This window comes from Periplaneta americana, chromosome 12 (assembly GCF_040183065.1).
Source record: "Periplaneta americana isolate PAMFEO1 chromosome 12, P.americana_PAMFEO1_priV1, whole genome shotgun sequence".
NCBI lineage: Eukaryota > Metazoa > Arthropoda > Insecta > Blattodea > Blattidae > Periplaneta > Periplaneta americana.
Genome location: NC_091128.1, coordinates 47,480,891 through 47,505,859, shown reverse-complemented (window position 1 = coordinate 47,505,859; position 24,969 = coordinate 47,480,891).

Below are 24,969 nucleotides of genomic sequence, written 5' to 3'. Positions count from 1 at the left end.
GTTATAATTCCACTGCCACCGCCGCCACCACAGCAATAGACACTGCATATAATACCACTGCTCCCGCCGCCGCCACAGCAATAGACACTGCTTATAATACCACTGCCACCGCCGCCGCCTGAGCAAATAAATACTGCTTATGATACCATTGCCACCGCCGACGCCACAGAAATAGACACTGCTTATAACACCACTGCCATCGCCGCCACCACAGCAATAGACACTGGTAATATTACCACTGCCACCGCCGCCGCCAAAGCAACAGCCACTTCTATTTATAAATCTGCCCCCGCCGCCACCACAGCAATAGACACTGCTCATAATACCACTGCCACCGACGCCGCCATAGCAATAGCCACTTCTTATAATACCACTTCCACCGCCGCCACCACAGCAATAGACAGTGCTTATAATACCATTGCCCCCGCCGAAGCCACAGCACTAGAAACTGCTGATAATATCACTGCCAACGCCGCCGCCACAGCAATAGACACTGTTAATATTACCAATGCCACCGCCGCCGCCACAGCAATACCCTCTTCTATTAATTCCTCTGCCCCCACCGCCACCACAGCAATAGATACTGCATATATTACTACTGCCCCCGGCGCCGCCACAGCAATAGGCACTGCTTATAATATCACTGCCACCGCCGCCGCCACAGCAATTAACACTGTTTATAATACCACTGCCACCGCCGACGCCACAGAAATAGACACTGCTTATAACACCACTGCCATCGCCGCCACCACAGAAATAGACACTGCTAATATTACCACTGCCACCGCCGCCGCCAAAGCAACAGCCACTTCTATTAATAAATCTGCCCCCGCCGCCACCACAGCAATAGACACTGCTTATAATACCACAGCCCTCACCGCCGCCACAGCAATTAACACTGCTTATAATACCAATGCCACCGCCGCCACCACAGCAAAAGCCATTGCTAATATTTCCACTGTCACCGCGGCCACCACAGCAATAGACACTGCTTATAATACCAGAGCCCCCGCCGCCGCCACAGCAATAGACACTGCTTATAATACCAGAGCCCCCGCCGCCACCACAGCAATAGACACTGCTTTTAATACCACACCCCCGCCGCCGCCACAGCAACAGACACTGCTTATAATACCACTGCTACCGCCGCCGCCACAGCAATAGACACTGCTTATAATATCACTGCCACCGACGCCACCACAGCAATAGACACTGCTTATAATACCACTGCCACCGACGCCGCCATAGCAATAGCCACTTCTTATAATACCATTTCCACCGCCGCCACCACAGCAATAGACAGTGCTTATAATACCATTGCCCCCGCCGAAGCCACAGCACTAGAAACTGCTGATAATATCACTGCCAACGCCGCCGCCACAGCAATAGACACTGCTAATAATACCACTGCCACCGACGCCGCCACAGCAATATACTGCTTACAATACCACTGCCACCGCTGCCACCACAGCAATTGACACTGCTTATAATACCACTGAGACTGCTGCTGCCACAGCAATAGACACTGCTTATAATACCACTGCCAGCGCCGCCACCACAGCAATAGCCACTGCTAATAATACCGCTGCCACCGCCGCCAACAGAGCAATAGACACTGCTTATAATACCACTGTCACCGCCGCCGCCACAGCAATACACACTGCTTATAATACCACTGTCACCGCCGCCACCACAGCAATAGACACTGCTTATAATACCACTGCCACCGCCGCCAGCACGGCAATAGCCATAGGTAATAATTCCACTGCCACCGCCGCCACCACAGCAATAGACACTGCTTATAATACCACTGCGCCCACCGCCGTCACAGCAATAGACACTGTTTATCACACCACTGCCTCCGCCGTCACAACTGCAAAAGCCACTGCTAATAATACCACTGCCACCGCCGCCAGCACAGATATAGTCACTGCGAATAATACCAATGCCACCGCCGCCAAAACAGCAATAGACACTGCGCATAATACCACTGCCAACGCCGCCACCATAGCAATGGACAATGCTTATATTACCACTGCCCCCGCCGCCCCCACCGCAATAGATACTGCAAATAAAACCACTGCCACCGCCGCCGCCACAGGAATAGCCACTTATACAAATACCACTGCCCCTCCGCCACAACAGCAATAGAATCTGATAATAATACCACTGCCACGGCCGCCGCCACAGCAATAGAATCTGATAATAATACCACTGCCACCGCCGCCGCCTCAGCAATAGACACTGCTTATAATACGACTGCCACCGCCGCCGCCACAGCAATAGACACTGCTTATAATACCACACCCACCCCCGCCGCCACAGCAATAGACATTTCTTATAATACCTCTGCCCCCGCCGACGCCACAGCAATAGACACTGCCTATACTAGCACTGCCCCCGCCGCCGCCACAGCAATAGACACTGCTTATAATACCACTGCCTCCGCCGCCACCACAGCATTAGACACTGCTTATAATACCACTGCCACCGCCGCCATCACAGCCATAGACATTGCTAATATTACCACTGCCACCGCCGCCGCCCCAGCAATAGCCACTTCTATTAATATCTCTGCCCCCGCCGCTACCAGAGCAATAGACACTGCTTGTAATACCACTGCCCCCGCCGCCGGCACAGAAATAGACACTGCTTATAATACCACTGCGACCGCCGCCGCCACAGCAATAGACACTGCTTATAATACCACTGCCACCGAAGACACCACAGTAATAGACACTGCTAATATTAACACTGCCACCGCCGACGCCACAGCAATAGCCACTTCTATTAATACCTCTGCCCTCGCCGCCACCACAACATTAGACACTGCTAATAATACCACTGAACCAGCCGCCGCCACAGCAATAGACACTGCTTATAATACCACTGCCACCGCCGCCACCACAGCCATAGACACTGCTAATATTACCACTGCCACCGCCGCCGCCGCAGCAATGGCCACTTCTATTAATACCTCTGCCCCCGCCGCTACCACAGCAATAGACACTGCTTATAATACCACTGCCCCTCCGCCAACAAAGCTACAGACACTGCTTATAATACCACTGCCACCACCGGCACCACAGCAAAATACTCTGCTAATATTACCTCTGCCACCGCCGCCGCCAGAGCAATAGCCACTTCTATTAATTCCTCTGCCCCCGCCGCCACCACAGCAATAGACACTGCTTATAATACCACTGCCCCCGCCTACGCCACAGCAATAGGCACTGCTTATAATACCACTGCCACCGCCGCCGCTTCATCAATAGACACTGTTTATAATACCAATGCCACCGCAGCCACCACAGAAATAGACAATTCTTATAATACCACTGCCCCCACCGCCGCAACAGCAATAGACACTGCTTATAATACCACTGCCCCCGCCGCCGCCACAGCATTAGACACTGCTTATTATACCACTGCCACCGACGCCGCCACAGCAATAGACTCTGCTTATAATACCACTGCCACAGCTGCCACCACAGCAATAGACACTGCTAATATAACCACTGCCACCGAGGACGCCACAGCTATAGTTACTGCTAATAATACCACTGCCACCACCGCCCCCACCGTCATAGCCACCGCTAATAATACCACTGCCACCGCCGCCGCCTAAAAAAACGCCACCGCTAATAATACCACTGCCATCCCAGACGCCTAAGCCAAACCAACTGCTAATTACGCCACTGCCACCGCCGCCTCCACAGCCATAGACATTGCTAATAATACCATTGACCCCGCCGCCGCCTCAGCAATAGACCCTGCTTTTAATACCACTACCACCGCCGCCACCACAGTAACAATCACTGCTATTAATACCACTGCCTCCGCCGCCGCCACTGCAATAGACACTGCATATAATACCACTGCCCCCGCCGCCGCCACAGGAATTGACATTGCTTATAATACTACTGCCACCGCCGCCACCACATCAATAGACACTGCTAATAATCCCACTGCCACCGCCGCCACCACAGCAATAGACACTGCTTATAATACCACTGCCCCCGCCGCCGCACCAGCAATAACACTGCTTATAATATCACTGCCCCCGCTACCGCCACAGCAATTGACATTGCTTATAATACTACTGCCACCGCCGACACCACAGCAATGGACACTGCTTATAATACCACTACCACCTCCGCCACCACAGCAATAGACACTGCTTATATTACCACTGCCACCGCCGCCACCACAGCAATAGCCACTGCTAATAATACCACTGCCCCCGCCGCCGCCACTGCAATAATCACTGCTAGTAATACCACTGCCACCTCCGCCACCACAGCAATAGACACTGCTTATTATACCACTGCCCACGACGCCACCACTTCAATTGACACCGCTAATAATATCAATGCCACCGCCGCCACTACAGCAATAGACAATGCTTTTAAAACCATTGCCACCGCCGCCACCACAGCAATAGACACAGCTAATATAACCACTGCCACCGCCGACGCCACAGCAATAGCCTCTTCTATTAATACCTCTGCCCCCGCCGCCACCACAGCAATAGACACTGCTAATAAAACCACTGCTACTGCCGCCACCACAGCAATAGACATTGCTTATAATACCACTGTCACCGCAGCCACCACACAAATAGACACTGCTTATATTACCACTGCCACCGCCGCCGCCGCCACAGCAATAGCCACGTATATTAATACTTCTGCCCCCGCCGCCAACACAGCAATTGACACTGCTTATAATATCACTGCCCCCGCCGTCGCCACAGCAATTGACATTGCTTATAATACTACTGCCACCGCCGCCACCACAGCAATAGACACTGCTTATAATACCACTGCCACCGCCGTCACCACTGCAATAATCACTGCTAGTAATACCACTGCCACCTCCGCCACCACAGCAATAGACACTGCTTATAATACCACTGCCCACGGCGCCACCACAGCAACTGTCACCGCTTATAATATCAATGCCACCGCCGCCACTACAGCAATAGACAATGCTTTTAATACCATTGCCACTGCCGGCACCACAGCAATAGACACTGCTAATAATACCACTTCCACCGCCGTCACAACAGCAATAGACATTGCTTATAATACCACTGCCACCGCCGTCACAACAGCAATAGCCACTGCTAATAATTCCTCCGCCACCGCCGCCGCCACAGCAGTAGACACTGCTAATAATACTGCTGCCACCGCCGCCAACAGAGCAATAGACAATGCTTATAATACCGCTGTCACAGCCGCCACCACAGCAATAGACACTTCTTATAATACCACTGCCCCGCCGTCACCACAGCAATAGACACTGCTAATAATACCACTGTCACCGCCGCCACCACAGCAATAGACATTGCTAATAACACCACTGCCCCGCCGTCACCACAGCAATAGACACTGCTAATAATACCGCTGCCACCGCCGCCAACAGAGCAATAGACAATGCTTATAATACCACTGCCACCGCCGCCGACACAGCTATAGCCACTGCTAATAATACCACTGCCACCGCCGCCAACAGAGTAATAAACAATGCTTATAATACCACTGCCACCGCCGCCGCCACATCCATAGCCACTGCTAATAATACCACTGCCACCGCCGCCTCCACAGTCATAGCCACCGCTAATAATACCACTGCCACCGTCTCCGCCTAATCCAAAGCCACTGCTAATTACACCACTGCCACCGCCGACTCCGCAGCTATAGTCACGGCTAATTACACCACTACCACCGCCGTCGCCTAACAGAACGCCACTGCTAATAATACCACTGCCACCGCCGCCGCCAAAGCTATAGCCATTGTTACTGTTACCACTGCCACCGCTCCCGCCACAGCAATCGCCTCTGCTAATAGTACCACTGCCACCGCCGCCACTACAACAATAGACAATGCTTATAATACCAATGCCACCGCCGCCACCACAGCAATAGACACTGCTAATATTACCACTGCCACCGCCGCCGCCACAGCAAAAGCCACTTCTATTAATACCTCTGCCCCCGCCGCAGCCACAACATTAGACACTGCTAATAAAACACTGCCACCGCCGCCAACACAGCAATAGACACTGCTAATAATACCACTGCCACCGCCGCCAACACAGCAATAGACACTGCTTATAATACCACTGCCCCCGCCGCCACAGCAATAGACACTGCTAATAATACCCTGCCACCGCCGCCAACACAGCAATAGACACTGCTTATAATACCACTGCCCCCGCCGCCACAGCAATAGACCCTGCTAATATTACAACTGCCACCGCCGCCACCACAGCAATAGCCACTGCTAATAATACCACTGCCACCGCCGCCAACACAGCAATAGACACTGCTTATAATACCACTGCCCCCGCCGCCACAGCAATAGACCCTGCTAACAATACCACTGCCACCGCCGCCAACACAGAAATAGACACTGCTTATAATACCACTGCCCCCGCCGCCACAGCAATAGACCCTGCTAATAATACCAATGCCACCGCCGCCGCCACAGCAATAGCCACTTCTATTAATACCTCAGCCCCCGCCGCCGCCACAGCAATAGACACTGCTTATAATACCACTGCCCCGCCGCCGCCTCAGCAATAGACACTGCTTATAATAACACTGTCCCCGTCGACGCCAAAGCACTAGACACTGCTTATAATACCTCTGCCCCCACCGCCACCAAAGCAATAGACACTGCTTATAATACCACTGCCCCCGCCGCAGCCACAGAAATAGACACTGCTTATAATACCCCTGCCCCCGCCGCCGCCACAGCAATAGACACTGCTTATAATACCACTGCCACCGCCGCCGCCACAGCAATAGACAATGCTTATAATACCACTGCCCCCGCAGCCGCCACAGGAATAGACACTACTTATAATACCCCTGCCCCAGCCGCCGCCACAGCAATTGACACTGCTTATTATACCACTGCCACCGCCGCCGCCACAGCTATAGACACTGCTTATAATACCACTGCCACCGCCGCCACCACAGCTATAGACATTGCTAATATTACCTCTGCCACCACCGCCGCCACAGCAATAGCCACTTCTATTAATACGTCTGCCCCAGCCGCCGCCAAAGCAATAGACACTGCTTATAATACCACTTTAACCCCCCCGCCACAGCACTAGACACTGCTTATAGTACCACTGCCCCCGCCGCCTCAACAGTAATAGACACTGCTTATAATACCACTGCCATCGCCGCCACCACAGCAATAGACACTGCTAATATTACCACTGCCACAGCCGCCGCCACAGCAATAGCCACCTCTATTAATACCTCTGCCCCCACCGCCAACACAACAATAGACACTGCTTATAATACCACTGCCACCGCCGCCACCACAGCAATAGACACTGCTTATAATACCACTGCCTCCGCCCCCACCACAGCAATAGACACTGCTTATAATTCCACTGCCCACGACGCCGCCACAGCAACTGACACTGCTTATAATAGCACAGCCACTGACGCCACCACAGCAATAGACACTGCTTATAATAACACTGCCCCCGCCGCCGCAACAGCAATAGATACTGTATATAATACCCCTGCCCCCGCCGCCGCCACAGCAGTAGGCACTGCTTATAATACCACTGCCACCGCCGCCGCCACTGCAATAGACACTGCTGATAATACCACTGCCACCGCCGCCACCACAGCAATAGACACTGCTAATATTACCACTGGTACCGCCGCCGCCTCAGCAATAGCCACTTATTTTAATACCTCTGCCCCCGCCACCGCCACAGTACTAGACACTGCTTATAATACCACTGCCACCGCCGCCACCACAGCAACAGACACTGCTAATAATTCCAGTGCCACCGCAGCAAAAGACACTGCTTATAATACCACTGCCACCGCCGCCGCCACTGCAACGGACACTGCTTATAATACCACTGCCGCCGCCACCACAGCAATGGACACTGCTTATAATACCACTGCCACCGCCGCCCCCACAGCAATAGACACTGCTAATAATACCACTGCCACCGCCGCCGCCACAGCAATAGCCACTTCTATTAATGCCTCTGCCCCCGCCTCCACCACAGCAATAGACACTGCTTATAATACCACTGCTCCCGCCGCCGCCACAGCAGTAGACACTGCTTACAATACCAACGAAACCGACGCCGGCACAGCAATAAACACTGCTTATAATACCACTACCACCGCCGCCAACACAGCAACAGACACTGATTATAATAACACAGCCCCCTCTGCCGCCACAGCAATAGACACTTCCTATAATACCACAGCCACCGCCGCCGCAACGGCAATAGACACTATTTATAATTCCACTGCCACCGCCGCCGCCACAGCAACAGCCACTTCTATTAATAAATCTGCCCCCGCCGCCTCCACAGCAATAGACACTGCTTATAATACCACAGACCCTGCCGCCGCCACAGCAATAGACACTGCTTATAATATCACTGCCACAGCCGCCGCCACACAAATATACACTACTTATTATACCACTGCCACCGCCGCCGCCACAGCAAAAGACACTGCTTATATTACCACTCCCACCGCCGGCGCCATAGCAATAGACACTTCTTATAATACCACTGCCATCGCCGCCGCCACAGCCATAGACACTGCTTATAATACCACAGCCACAGCCGCCGCCACAGCAATAGACACTGCTTATAATACCACTGCCACCGCCGCCACCACAGCATTAGACAATGCTTATAATACCACAGCCACCGCCGCCGCCACAGAAATAGACACTGCTTATAATACCTCTGCCACCGCCGCCAACACAGCGATAGACACTGCTAATATTACCACTGCCACCGCCGCCGCCAAAGCAATAGCCACTCCTATTAATACCTCTGCCCCCGCCGCCACCACAGCAATAGACACTGCTTATAATACCACTGCGACCGCCGCCGCCACAGCAATAGACACTGCATATAATACCACTGCCACCGCCGCCACCACAGCAATAGACACTGTTTATAATACCACTCCAACCGCCGACACCACAGCACCAGACACTGCTTATAATACCACTGCCACCGCCGCCACCACAGCAATAGACACTGCATATAATACCACTTCCAGCGCCGCCACCACAGCAATAGCCACTGCTTATAATACAAATGCCTCCGCCGCCACCACAGCAATAGCCACTGCTAATAAATCCACTGCCACAGCCGACACCACAGCAATAGACACTGCTTATAATACCAGTGCCCCCGCCGCAGCAACAGCATTAGACACTGCTAATAACAACACTGCCACCGCCGTCCCAACAGCAATAGCCACTGCTAATATTACCACTGCCACCGCCGACACCTCAGCAATATCCACTTCTATTAATACCTCTGCCCCCGCCGCCACCACAGCAATAGACACTGCTTATAAACCCACTGCCCCCGCCGCCGCCACAGCAATAGACACTGCTTACAATACCACTGACACCACCGCCACCACAGCAATAGCCACAGGTTATAATTCCACTGCCACAGCCGCCACCACAGCAATAGACACTGCATATAATACCACTGCTCCCGCCGCCGCCACAGCAATAGACACTGCTTATAATACCACTGCCACCGCCGCCGCCTGAGCAAATAAATACTGCTTATGATACCATTGCCACCGCCGACGCCACAGAAATAGACACTGCTTATAACACCACCTCCATCGCCGCCACCACAGCAATAGACACTGCTAATATTACCACTGCCACCGCCGCCGCCAAAGCAACAGCCACTTCTATTAATAAATCTGCCCACGCCGCCACCACAGCAATAGACACTGCTCATAATACCACTGCCATCGCCTCCACCACAGCAATAGACACTGTTAATATTACCAATGCCACCGACGCCGCCACAGCAATACCCTCTTCTATTAATACCTCTGCCCCCACCTCCACCACAGCAATAGATACTGCCTATAATACTACTGCCCCCGCCGCCGCCACAGCAATAGGCACTGCTTATAATATCACTGCCACCGCCGCCTCCACAGCAATTAACACTGCTTATAATACCACTGCCACCGCCGACGCCACAGAAATAGACACTGCTTATAACACCACTGCCATCGCCGCCACCACAGAAATAGACACTGCTAATATTACCACTGCCACCGCCGCCGCCAAAGCAACAGCCACTTCTATTAATAAATCTGCCCCCGCCGCCACCACAGGAATAGACACAGCTTATAATACCACTGCCACCGCCGTAACCACAGCAATAGACTCTGCTAATATTACCACTGCCACCGCCGCCGCCACAGCAATAGCCACTTCTATTAATACCACTGCCACCGCCGCCACCACAGCAATAGACACTGCTTATAATACCACAGCCCCCACCGCCGCCACAGCAATTGACACTGCTTATAATACCAATGCCACCGCCGCCACCACAGCAAAAGCCATTGCTAATATTTCCACTGTCACCGCGGCCACCACAGCAATAGACACTGCTTATAATACCAGAGCCCCCGCCGCCGCCACAGCAATAGACACTGCTTATAATACCACTGCCACCGCCGCCGCAACAGCAATAGACACTGCTCATAATTCCACTGCCACAGCCGCCGCCACAGCAACAGCCACTTCTATTAATAAATCTGCCCCCGCCGCCTCCACAGCAATAGACACTGCTTATAATACCACAGACCCTGCCGCCGCCACAGCAATAGACACTGCTTATAATATCACTGCCACAGCCGCCACACAAATATACACTGCTTATTATACCACAGCCACCGCCGCCGCCACAGCAATAGACACTGCTTATAATACCACTTCCACCGCCGCCACCACACGCAATAGACACTGTTTATATTACCATTGCTCCCGCCGCCACCACAGCTATTGACACTGCATTTAATACAAATGCCAGTCGCCACCACAGCCATAGACACTGCTTATAATACCACAGCCACAGCCGCCGCCACAGCAATAGACACTGCTTATAATACCACTGCCACCGCCGCCACCACAGCATTAGACAATGCTTATAATACCACAGCCACCGCCGCCGCCACAGAAATAGACACTGCTTATAATACCACTCCCAACGCCGCCAACACAGCAATAGGCACTGCTAATATTACCACTGCCACCGCCGCCGCCAAAGCAATAGCCACTCCTATTAATACCTCTGCCCCCGCCGCCACCACAGCAATAGACACTGCTTATAATACCACTGCGACCGCCGCCGCCACAGCAATAGACACTGCATATAAAACCACTGCCACCGCCGCCACCACAGCAATAGACACTGCTTATAATACCACTGCAACCGCCGACACCACAGCACCAGACACTGCTTATAATACCACTGCCACCGCTTCCACCACAGCAATAGACACTGCATATAATACCACTTCCAGCGCCGCCACCACAGCAATAGCCACTGCTTATAATACAAATGCCTCCGCCGCCACCACAGCAATAGCCACTGCTAATAAATCCACTGCCACAGCCGACACCACAGCAATAGACACTGCTTATAATACCACTGCCCCCGCCGCCGCAACAGCATTAGACACTGCTAATAACAACACTGCCACCGCCGTCCCAACAGCAATAGCCACTGCTAATATTACCACTGCCACCGCCGACACCACAGCAATATCCACTTCTATTAATACCTCTGCCCCCGCCGCCACCACAGCAATAGACACTGCTTATAAACCCACTGCCCCCGCCGCCGCCACAGCAATAGACACTGCTTACAATACCACTGACACCACCGCCACCACAGCAATAGCCACAGGTTATAATTCCACTGCCACAGCCGCCACCACAGCAATAGACACTGCATATAATACCACTGCTCCCGCCGCCGCCACAGCAATAGACACTGCTTATAATACCACTGCCACCGCCGCCGCCTGAGCAAATAAATACTGCTTATGATACCATTGCCACCGCCGACGCCACAGAAATAGACACTGCTTATAACACCACCTCCATCGCCGCCACCACAGCAATAGACACTGCTAATATTACCACTGCCACCGCCGCCGCCAAAGCAACAGCCACTTCTATTAATAAATCTGCCCACGCCGCCACCACAGCAATAGACACTGCTCATAATACCACTGCCATCGCCTCCACCACAGCAATAGACACTGTTAATATTACCAATGCCACCGACGCCGCCACAGCAATACCCTCTTCTATTAATACCTCTGCCCCCACCTCCACCACAGCAATAGATACTGCCTATAATACTACTGCCCCCGCCGCCGCCACAGCAATAGGCACTGCTTATAATATCACTGCCACCGCCGCCTCCACAGCAATTAACACTGCTTATAATACCACTGCCACCGCCGACGCCACAGAAATAGACACTGCTTATAACACCACTGCCATCGCCGCCACCACAGAAATAGACACTGCTAATATTACCACTGCCACCGCCGCCGCCAAAGCAACAGCCACTTCTATTAATAAATCTGCCCCCGCCGCCACCACAGGAATAGACACTGCTTATAATACCACTGCCACCGCCGTAACCACAGCAATAGACTCTGCTAATATTACCACTGCCACCGCCGCCGCCACAGCAATAGCCACTTCTATTAATACCACTGCCACCGCCGCCACCACAGCAATAGACACTGCTTATAATACCACAGCCCCCACCGCCGCCACAGCAATTGACACTGCTTATAATACCAATGCCACCGCCGCCACCACAGCAAAAGCCATTGCTAATATTTCCACTGTCACCGCGGCCACCACAGCAATAGACACTGCTTATAATACCAGAGCCCCCGCCGCCGCCACAGCAATAGACACTGCTTATAATACCACTGCCACCGCCGCCGCAACAGCAATAGACACTGCTCATAATTCCACTGCCACAGCCGCCGCCACAGCAACAGCCACTTCTATTAATAAATCTGCCCCCGCCGCCTCCACAGCAATAGACACTGCTTATAATACCACAGACCCTGCCGCCGCCACAGCAATAGACACTGCTTATAATATCACTGCCACAGCCGCCACACAAATATACACTGCTTATTATACCACAGCCACCGCCGCCGCCACAGCAATAGACACTGCTTATAATACCACTTCCACCGCCGCCACCACACGCAATAGACACTGTTTATATTACCATTGCTCCCGCCGCCACCACAGCTATTGACACTGCATTTAATACAAATGCCAGTCGCCACCACAGCCATAGACACTGCTTATAATACCACAGCCACAGCCGCCGCCACAGCAATAGACACTGCTTATAATACCACTGCCACCGCCGCCACCACAGCATTAGACAATGCTTATAATACCACAGCCACCGCCGCCGCCACAGAAATAGACACTGCTTATAATACCACTCCCAACGCCGCCAACACAGCAATAGGCACTGCTAATATTACCACTGCCACCGCCGCCGCCAAAGCAATAGCCACTCCTATTAATACCTCTGCCCCCGCCGCCACCACAGCAATAGACACTGCTTATAATACCACTGCGACCGCCGCCGCCACAGCAATAGACACTGCATATAAAACCACTGCCACCGCCGCCACCACAGCAATAGACACTGCTTATAATACCACTGCAACCGCCGACACCACAGCACCAGACACTGCTTATAATACCACTGCCACCGCTTCCACCACAGCAATAGACACTGCATATAATACCACTTCCAGCGCCGCCACCACAGCAATTGCCACTGCTTATAATACAAATGCCTCCGCCGTCCCAACAGCAATAGCCACTGCTAATATTACCACTGCCACCGCCGACACCACAGCAATAGCCACTTCTATTAATACCTCTGCCCCCGCCGCCACCACAGCAATAGACACTGCTTATAAACCCACTGCCCCCGCCGCCGCCACAGCAATAGACACTGCTTACAATACCACTGCCACCACCGCCACCACAGCAATAGCCACAGGTTATAATTCCACTGCCACCGCCGCCACCACAGCAATAGACACTGCATATAATACCACTGCTCCCGCCGCCGCCACAGCAATAGACACTGCTTATAATACCACTGCCACCGCCGCCGCCTGAGCAAATAAATACTGCTTATGATACCATTGCCACCGCCGACGCCACAGAAATAGACACTGCTTATAACACCACTGCCATCGCCGCCACCACAGCAATAGACACTGCTAATATTACCACTGCCACCGCCGTCGCCAAAGCAACAGCCACTTCTATTAATAAATCTGCCCCCGCCGCCACCACAGCAATAGACACTGCCCATAATACCACTGCCACCGCCTCCACCACAGCAATAGACACTGTTAATATTACCAATGCCACCGCCGCCGCCACAGCAATACCCTCTTCTATTAATACCTCTGCCCCCACCGCCACCACAGCAATAGATACTGCATATAATACTACTGCCCCCGGCACCGCCACAGCAATAGGCACTGCTTATAATATCACTGCCACAGCCGCCGCCACAGCAATTAACACTGTTTATAATACCACTGCCACCGCCGACGCCACAGTAATAGACACTGCTTATAACACCACTGCCATCGCCGCCACCACAGAAATAGACACTGCTAATATTACCACTGCCACCGCCGCCGCCAAAGCAACAGCCACTTCTATTAATAAATCTGCCCCCGCCGCCACCACAGCAATAGACACTGCTTATAATACCACAGCCCCCACCGCCGCCACAGCAATTAACACTGCTTATAATACCAATGCCACCGCCGCCACCACAGCAAAAGCCATTGCTAATATTTCCACTGTCACCGCGGCCACCACAGCAATAGACACTGCTTATAATACCAGAGCCCCCGCCGCCGCCACAGCAATAGAACTGCTTATAATACCAGAGCCCCCGCCGCCACTACAGCAATAGACACTGCTTTTAATACCACACCCCCGCCGCCGCCGCCACAGCAACAGACACTGCTTATAATACCACTGCTACCGCCGCCGCCACAGCAATAGACACTGCTTGTAATACCACTGCCACCGACGCCGCCACAGCAATAGACACTGCTTATAATATCACTGCCACAGACGCCACCACAGCAATAGCCACTTCTTATAATACCAATTCCACCGCCGCCACCACAGCAATAGACAGTGCTTATAATACCATTGCCCCCGCCGAAGCCACAGCACTAGAAACTGCTGATAATATCCCTGCCAACGCCGCCCCCACAGCAATAGACACTGCTTATAATACCACTGCCACCGACGCCGCCACAGCAATATACTGCTTACAATACCACTGCCACCGCTGCCACCACAGCAATTGACACTGCTTATAATACCACTGAGACTGCCGCTGCCACAGCAATAGACACTGCTTATAATACCACTGCCCCCGCCGCCACCACAGCAATAGACAATGCATATAATACCACTGCCAGCGCCGCCAACACAGCAATAGCCACTGCTAATAATACCGCTGCCACCGCCGCCAACAGAGCAATAGACACTGCTTATAATACCACTGTCACCGCCGCCGCCACAGCAATACAGACTGCTTATAATACCACTGTCACCGCCGCCACCACTGCAATAGACACTGCTTATAATACCACTGCCACCGCCGCCAGCACGGCAATATCCATAGGTAATAATTCCACTGCCACCGCCGCCACCACAGCAATAGACACTGCTTATAATACCACTGCCCCCACCGCCGTCACAGCAATAGACACTGTTTATAACACCACTGCCTCCGCCGTCACAACTGCAAAAGCCACTGCTAATAATACCACTGCCACCGCCGCCAGCACAGAAATAGTCACTGCGAATAATACCAATGCCACCGCCGCCAAAACAGCAATAGACACTGCGCATAATACCACTGCCAACGCCGCCACCACAGCAATGGACAATGCTTATATTACCACTGCCCCCGCCACCCTCACCGCAATAGATACTGCTAATAAAACCACTGCCACCGCCGCCGCCACAGGAATAGCCACTTATACAAATACCTCTGCCCCTCCGCCACAACAGCAATAGAATCTGATAATAATACCACTGCCACGGCCGCCGCCACAGCAATAGAATCTGATAATAATACCACTGCCACCGCCGCCGCCACAGCAATAGACACTGCTTATAATACGACTGCCACCGCCGCCGCCACAGCAATAGACACTGCTTATAATACCACACCCACCCCCGCCGCCACAGCAATAGACACTTCTTATAATACCACTGCCCCCGCCGACGCCACAGCAATAGACACTGCTTATACTAGCACAGCCCCCGCCGCCGCCACAGCAATAGCCACTGCTTATAATACCACTGCCTCCGCCGCCACCACAGCATTAGACACTGCTTATAATACCACTTCCACCGCCGCCACCACAGCAATAGACAGTTTTTATAATACCATTGCCCCCGCCGAAGCCACAGCACTAGAAACTGCTGATAATATCACTGCCAACGCCGCCCCCACAGCAATAGACACCGCTTATAATACCACACCCACCCCCGCCGCCACAGCAATAGACACTTCTTATAATACCACTGCCCCCGCCGACGCCACAGCAATAGACACTGCTTATACTAGCACTGCCCCCGCCGCCGCCACAGCAATAGCCACTGCTTATAATACCTCTGCCCTCGCCGCCACCACAACATTAGACACTGCTAATAATACCACTGAACCAGCCGCCGCCACAGCAATAGACACTGCTTATAATACCACTGCCACCGCCGCCACCTCAGCCATAGACACTGCTAATATTACCACTGCCACCACCGCTGCCGCAGCAATAGCCACTTCTATGAATACCTCTGCCCCCGCCGCTACCACAGCAATAGACACTGCTTATAATACCACTGCCCCTCCGCCAACAAAGCTACAGACACTGCTTATAATACCACTGCCACCACCGGCACCACAGCAATATACTCTGCTAATATTACCTCTGCCACCGCCGCCGCCAGAGCAATAGCCACTTCTATTAATTCCTCTGCCCCCGCCGCCACCACAGCAATAGACACTGCTTATAATACCAATGCCCCCGCCTACGCCACAGCAATAGGCACTGCTTATAATACCACTGCCACCGCCGCCGCTTCATCAATAGACACTGTTTATAATACCAATGCCACCGCAGCCACCACAGAAATAGACAATTCTTATAATACCAATGCCCCCGCCGCCGCAACAGCAATAGACACTGCTTATAATACCACTGCCCCCGCCGCCGCCACAGCATTAGACACTACTTATTATACCACTGCCACCGACGCCGCCACAGCAATAATCTCTGCTTATAATACCACTGCCACAGCTGCCACCACAGCAATAGACACTGCTAATATAACCACTGCCACCGAGGACGCCACAGCTGTAGTTACTGCTAATAATACCACTGCCACCACCGCCCCGGCAGTCATAGCCACCGCTAATAATACCACTGCCACCGCCGCCGCCTAAAAAAACGCCACCGCTAATAATACCACTGCCATCGCAGACGCCTAAGCCAAACCCACTGCTAATTACGCCACTGCCACCGCCGCCTCCACAGCCATAGACATTGCTAATAATACCATTGACCCCGCCGCCGCCTCAGCAATAGACCCTGCTTTTAATACCACTACCACCGCCGCCACCACAGTAACAATCACTGCTATTAATACCACTGCCCCCGCCGCCGCCACTGGAATAGACACTGCATATAATACCACTGCCCCCGCCGCCGCCACAGGAATTGACATTGCTTATAATACTACTGCCACCGCCGCCACCACATCAATAGACACTGCTAATAATCCCACTGCCACCGCCGCCACCACAGCAATAAACACTGCTTATAATACCACTGCCCCCGCCGCCGCCACAGCAATAACACTGCTTATAATATCACTGCCCCCGCCACCGCCACAGCAATTGACATTGCTTATAATACTACTGCCACCGCCGACACCACAGCAATAGGCACTGCTTATAATACCACTACCACCGCCGCCACCACAGCAATAGACACTGCTTATAATACCACTGCCACCGCCGCCACCACAGCAATAGACACTGCTTATATTACCACTGCCACCGCCGCCACCACAGCAATAGCCACTGCTAATAATACCACTGCCCCCGCCGCCGCCACTGCAATAATCACTGCTAGTAATACCACTGCCACCTCCGCCACCACAGCAATAGACACTGCTTATTATACCACTGCCCACGGCGCCACCACTTCAATTGACACAGCTAATAATATCAATGCCACCGCCGCCACTACAGCAATAGACAATGCTTTTAAAACCATTGCCACCGCCGCCACCACAGCAATAGACACTGCTAATATAACCACTGCCACCGCCGACGCCACAGCAATAGCCTCTTCTATTAATACCTCTGCCCCCGCCGCCACCACAGCAATAGACACTGCTAATAAAACCACTGCTACTGTCGCCACCACAGCAATAGACATTGCTTATAATACCACTGTCACCGCAGCCACCACAGAAATAGACACTGCTTATATTACCACTGCCACCGCCGCCGCCGCCACAGCAATAGCCACGTATATTAATACTTCTGCCCCCGCCGCCAACACAGCAATTGACACTGCTTATTATATAACTGCCCCCGCCGTCGCCACAGCAATTGACATTGCTTATAATACTACTGCCACCGCCGCCACCACAGCAATAGACACTGCTTATAATACCACTACCACCGCCGCCACCACAGGAATAGACACTGCTTATAATACCACTGCAACCGCCGTCACCACTGCAATAATCACTGCTAGTAATACCACTGCCACCTCCGCCACCACAGCAATAGACACTGCTTATAATACCACTGCCCACGTCGCCACCACAGCAATTGTCACCGCTTATAATATCAATGCCACCGCCGCCACTACAGCAATAGACAATGCTTTCAATACCATTGCCACTGCCGCCACCACAGCAAAAGACACTGCTAATAATACCACTGCCACCGCCGTCACAACAGCAATAGACATTGCTTATAATACCACTGCCACCGCCGTCACAACAGCAATAGCCACTGCTAATAATTCCTCCGCCACCGCCGCCGCCACAGCAGTAGACACTGCTAATAATACCGCTGCCACCGCCGCCAACAGAGCAATAGACAATGCTTATAATACCGCTGTCACAGCCGCCACCACAGCAATAGACACTTCTTATGATACCACTGCCCCGCCGTCACCACAGCAATAGACACTGCTAATAATACCACTGTCACCGCCGCCACCACAGCAATAGACACTGCTAATAACACCACTGCCCCGCCGTCACCACAGCAATAGACACTGCTAATAATACCGCTGCCACCGCCGCCAACAGAGCAATAGACAATGCTTATAATACCACTGCCACCGCCGCCGACACAGCTATAGCCACTGCTAATAATACCACTGCCACCGCCGCCAACAGAGCAATAGACAATGCTTATAATACCACTGCCACCGCCGCCGCCACAGCCATAGCCACTGCTAATAATACCACTGCCACCGCCGCCTCCACAGTCAGAGCCACCGCTAATAATACCACTGCCACCGTCTCCGCCTAATCCAAAGCCACTGCTAATTACACCACTGCCACCGCCGACTCCGCAGCTATAGTCACGGCTAATTACACCACTACCACCGCCGTCGCCTAACAGAACGCCACTGCTAATAATACCACTGCCACCGCCGCCGCCAAAGCTATAGCCATTGTTACTGTTACCACTGCCACCGCTCCCGCCACAGCAATCGCCTCTGCTAATAGTACCACTGCCACCGCCGCCACTACAACAATAGACAATGCTTATAATACCAATGCCACCGCCGCCACCACAGCAATAGACACTGCTAATATTACCACTGCCACCGCCGACGCCACAGCAAAAGCCACTTCTATTAATACCACTGCCCCCGCCGCAGCCACAACATTAGACACTGCTAATAAAACCACTGCCACCGCCGCCAACACAGCAATAGACACTGCTAATAATACCACTGCCACCGCCGCCAACACAGCAATAGACACTGCTTATAATACCACTGCCCCCGCCGCCACAGCAATAGACCCTGCTAATAATACCCTGCCACCGCCGCCAACACAGCAATAGACACTGCTTATAATACCACTGCCCCCGCCGCCACAGCAATAGACCCTGCTAATATTACAACTGCCACCGCCGCCACCACAGCAATAGCCACTGCTAATAACACCACTGCCACCGCCGCCAACACAGCAATAGACACTGCTTATAATACCACTGCCCCCGCCGCCACAGCAATAGAACCTGCTAATAATACCACTGCCACCGCCGCCAACACAGCAATACACACTGCTTATAATACCACTGCCACCGCCGCCACAGCAATAGACCCTGCTAATAATACCAATGCCACCGCCGCCGCCACAGCAATAGCCACTTCTATTAATACGTCTGCCCCCGCCGCCGCCACAGCAATAGACACTGCTTATAATACCACTTTAAACCCCCCCCGCCACAGCACTAGACACTGCTTATAGTACCACTGCCCCCGCCGCCTCAACAGTAATAGACACTGCTTATAATACCACTGCCACCGCCGCCACCACAGCAATAGACACTGCTAATATTACCACTGCCACAGCCGGCGCCACAGCAATAGCCACCTCTATTAATACCTCTGCCCCCACCGCCAACACAACAATAGACACTGCTTATAATACCACTGCCACCGCCGCCACCACAGCAATAGACACTGCTTATAATACCACTGCCTCCGCCCCCACCACAGCAATAGACACTGCTTATAATTCCACTGCCCCCGACGCCGCCACAGCAACTGACACTGCTTATAATAGCACAGCCACTGACGCCACCACAGCAATAGACACTGCTTATAATAACACTGCCCCCGCCGCCGCAACAGCAATAGATACTGTATATAATACCCCTGCCTCCGCCGCCGCCACAGCAGTAGGCACTGCTTATATTACCACTGCCACCGCCGCCGCCACTGCAATAGACACTGCTTATAATACCACTGCCACCGCCACCACCACAGCAATAGACACTGCTAATATTACCACTGGTACCGCCGCCGCCTCAGCAATAGCCACTTATTTTAATACCTCTGCCCCCGCCACCGCCACAGTACTAGACACTGCTTATAATACCACTGCCACCGCCGCCACCACAGCAACAGACACTGCTAATAATTGCAGTGCCACCGCAGCAAAAGACACTGCTTATAATACCACTGCCACCGCCGCCGCCACTGCAACAGACACTGCTTATAATACCACTGCCGCCGCCACCACAGCAATGGACACTGCTTATAATACCACTGCCACCGCCGCCCCCACAGCAATAGACACTGCTAATAATACCACTGCCACCGCCGCCGCCACAGCAATAGCCACTTCTATTAATGCCTCTGCCCCCGCCTCCACCACAGCAATAGACACTGCTTATAATACCACTGCTCCCGCCGTCGCCACAGCAGTAGACACTGCTTACAATACCACCGAAACCGCCGCCGGCACAGCAATAAACACTGCTTATAATACCACTACCACCGCCGCCAACACAGCAACAGACACTGATTATAATAACACAGCCCCCTCTGCCGCCACAGCAATAGACACTTCTTATAATACCACAGCCACCGCCGCCGCAACAGCAATAGACACTGCTTATAATTCCACTGCCACCGCCGCCGGCACAGCAACAGCCACTTCTATTAATAAATCTGCCCCCGCCGCCTCCACAGCAATAGACACTGCTTATAATACCACAGACCCTGCCGCCGCCACAGCAATAGACACTGCTTATAATATCACTGCCACAGCCGCCGCCACACAAATATACACTGCTTATTATACCACTGCCACCGCCGCCGCCACAGCAATAGACACTGCTTATATTACCACTCCCACCGCCGCCGCCATAGCAATAGACACTTCTTATAATACCACTGCCTTCGCCGCCGCCACAGCAATTGACATTGCTTATAATACTACTGCCACTGCCGCCACCACATCAATAGACACTGCTAATAATACCACTGCCACCGCCGCCACCACAGCAATAGACACTGCTTATAATACCTCTGCCCCCGCCGCCGCCACAGCAATAACACTGCTTATAATATCACTGCCCCCGCCACCGCCACAGCAATTGACATTGCTTATAATACTACTGCCACCGCCGACACCACAGTAATAGACACTGCTTATAATACCACTAACACCTCCGCCACCACAGCAATAGACACTGCTTATAATACCACTGCCACCGCCGTCACCACAGCAATAGACACTGCTTATAATACCACTGCCACCTCCGCCACCACAGCAATAGACACTGCTTATAATACCACTGCCACCGCCGCCACCACAGCAATAGACACTGCTTATAATACCACTGCCACCGCCGCCACCACAGCAATAGACACTGCTTATATTACCACTGCCACCGCCGACACCACAGCAATAGACACTGCTTATAATACCACTACCACCACCGCCACCACAGCAATAGACACTGCTTATAATACCACTGCCACCGCCGTCACCACAGCAATAGACACTGCTTATAATACCACTGCCACCGCCGCCACCACAGCAATAGACACTGCTTATATTACCACTGCCACCGCCGCCACCACAGCAATAGCCACTGCTAATAATACCACTGCCCCCGCCGCCGCCACTGCAATAATCACTGCTAGTAATACCACTGCCACCTCCGCCACCACAGCAATAGACACTGCTTATTATACCACTGCCACGGCGCCACCACTTCAATTGACACCGCTAATAATATCAATGCCACCGCCGCCACTACAGCAATAGACAATGCTTTTAAAACCATTGCCACCGCCGCCACCACTGCAACAGACACTGCTTATAATACCACTGCCGCTGCCACCACAGCAATGGACACTGCTTATAATACCACTGCCACCGCCGCCCCCACAGCAATAGACACTGCTAATAATACCACTGCCACCGCCGCCGCCACAGCAATAGCCACTTCTATTAATGCCTCTGCCCCCGCCTCCACCACAGCAATAGACACTGCTTATAATACCACTGCTCCCGCCGCCGCCACAGCAGTAGACACTGCTTACAATACCACCGAAACCGCCGCCGGCACAGCAATAAACACTGCTTATAATACCACTACCACCGCCGCCAACACAGCAACAGACACTGATTATAATAACACAGCCCCCTCTGCCGCCACAGCAATAGACACTTCCTATAATACCACAGCCACCGCCGCCGCAACAGCAATAGACACTGCTTATAATTCCACTGCCACCGCCGCCGCCACAGCAACAGCCACTTCTATTAATAAATCTGCCCCCGCCGCCTCCACAGCAATAGACACTGCTTATAATACCACAGACCCTGCCGCCGCCACAGCAATAGACACTGCTTATAATATCACTGCCACAGCCGCCGCCACACAAATATACACTGCTTATTATACCACTGCCACCGCCGCCGCCACAGCAATAGACACTGCTTATATTACCACTCCCACCGCCGCCGCCATAGCAATAGACACTTCTTATAATGCCACTGCCATCGCCGCCGCCACAGCCATAGACACTGCTTATAATACCACAGCCACAGCCGCCGCCACAGCAATAGACACTGCTTATAATACCTCTGCCACCGCCGCCACCACAGCATTAGACAATGCTTATAATACCACAGCCACCGCCGACGCCACAGAAATAGACACTGCTTATAATACCACTGCCACCGCCGCCAACACAGCAATAGACACTGCTAATATTACCACTGCCACCGCCGCCGCCAAAGCAATAGCCACTCCTATTAATACCTCTGCCCCCGCCGCCACCACAGCAATAGACACTGCTTATAATACCACTGCGACCGCTGCCGCCACAGCAATAGACACTGCATATAATACCACTGCCACCGCCGCCACCACAGCAATAGACACTGCTTATAATACCACTGCAACCGCCGACACCACAGCACCAGACACTGCTTATAATACCACTGCCACCGCCTCCACCACAGCAATAGACACTGCATATAATACCACTTCCAGCGCCGCCACCACAGCAATAGCCACTGCTTATAATACAAATGCCTCCGCCGCCACCACAGCAATAGCCACTGCTAATAAATCCACTGCCACAGCCGACACCACAGCAATAGACACTGCTTATAATACCACTGCCCCCGCCGCCCCAACAGCATTAGACACTGCTAATAACAACACTGCCACCGCCGTCCCAACAGCAATTGCCACTGCTAATATTACCACTGCCACCGCCGACACCACAGCAATAGCCACTTCTATTAATACCTCTGCCCCCGCCGCCACCACAGCAATAGACACAGCTTATAAGCCCACTGCCCCCGCCGCCGCCACAGCAATAGACACTGCTTACAATACCACTGACACCACAGCCACCACAGCAATAGCCACAGGTTAAAATTCCACTGCCACAGCCGCCACCACAGCAATAGACACTGCATATAATACCACTGCTCCCGCCGCCGCCACAGCAATAGACACTGCTTATAATACCACTGCCACCGCCGCCGCCTGAGCAAATAAATACTGCTTATGATACCATTGCCACCGCCGACGCCACAGAAAGAGACACTGCTTATAACACCACCTCCATCGCCGCCACCACAGCAATAGACACTGCTAATATTACCACTGCCACCGCCGCCGCCAAAGCAACAGCCACTTCTATTAATAAATATGCCCACGCCGCCACCACAGCAATAGACACTGCACGTAATACCTCTGCCATCGCCTCCACCACAGCAATAGACACTGTTAATATTACCAATGCCACCGACGCCGCCACAGCAATACCCTCTTCTATTAATACCTCTGCCCCCACCGTCACCACAGCAATAGATACTGCTTATAATAGCTACTACTGCCCCCGCCGCCGCCACAGCAATAGGCACTGCTTATAATATCACTGCCACCGCCGCCGCCACAGAAATTAACACTGCTTATAATACCAC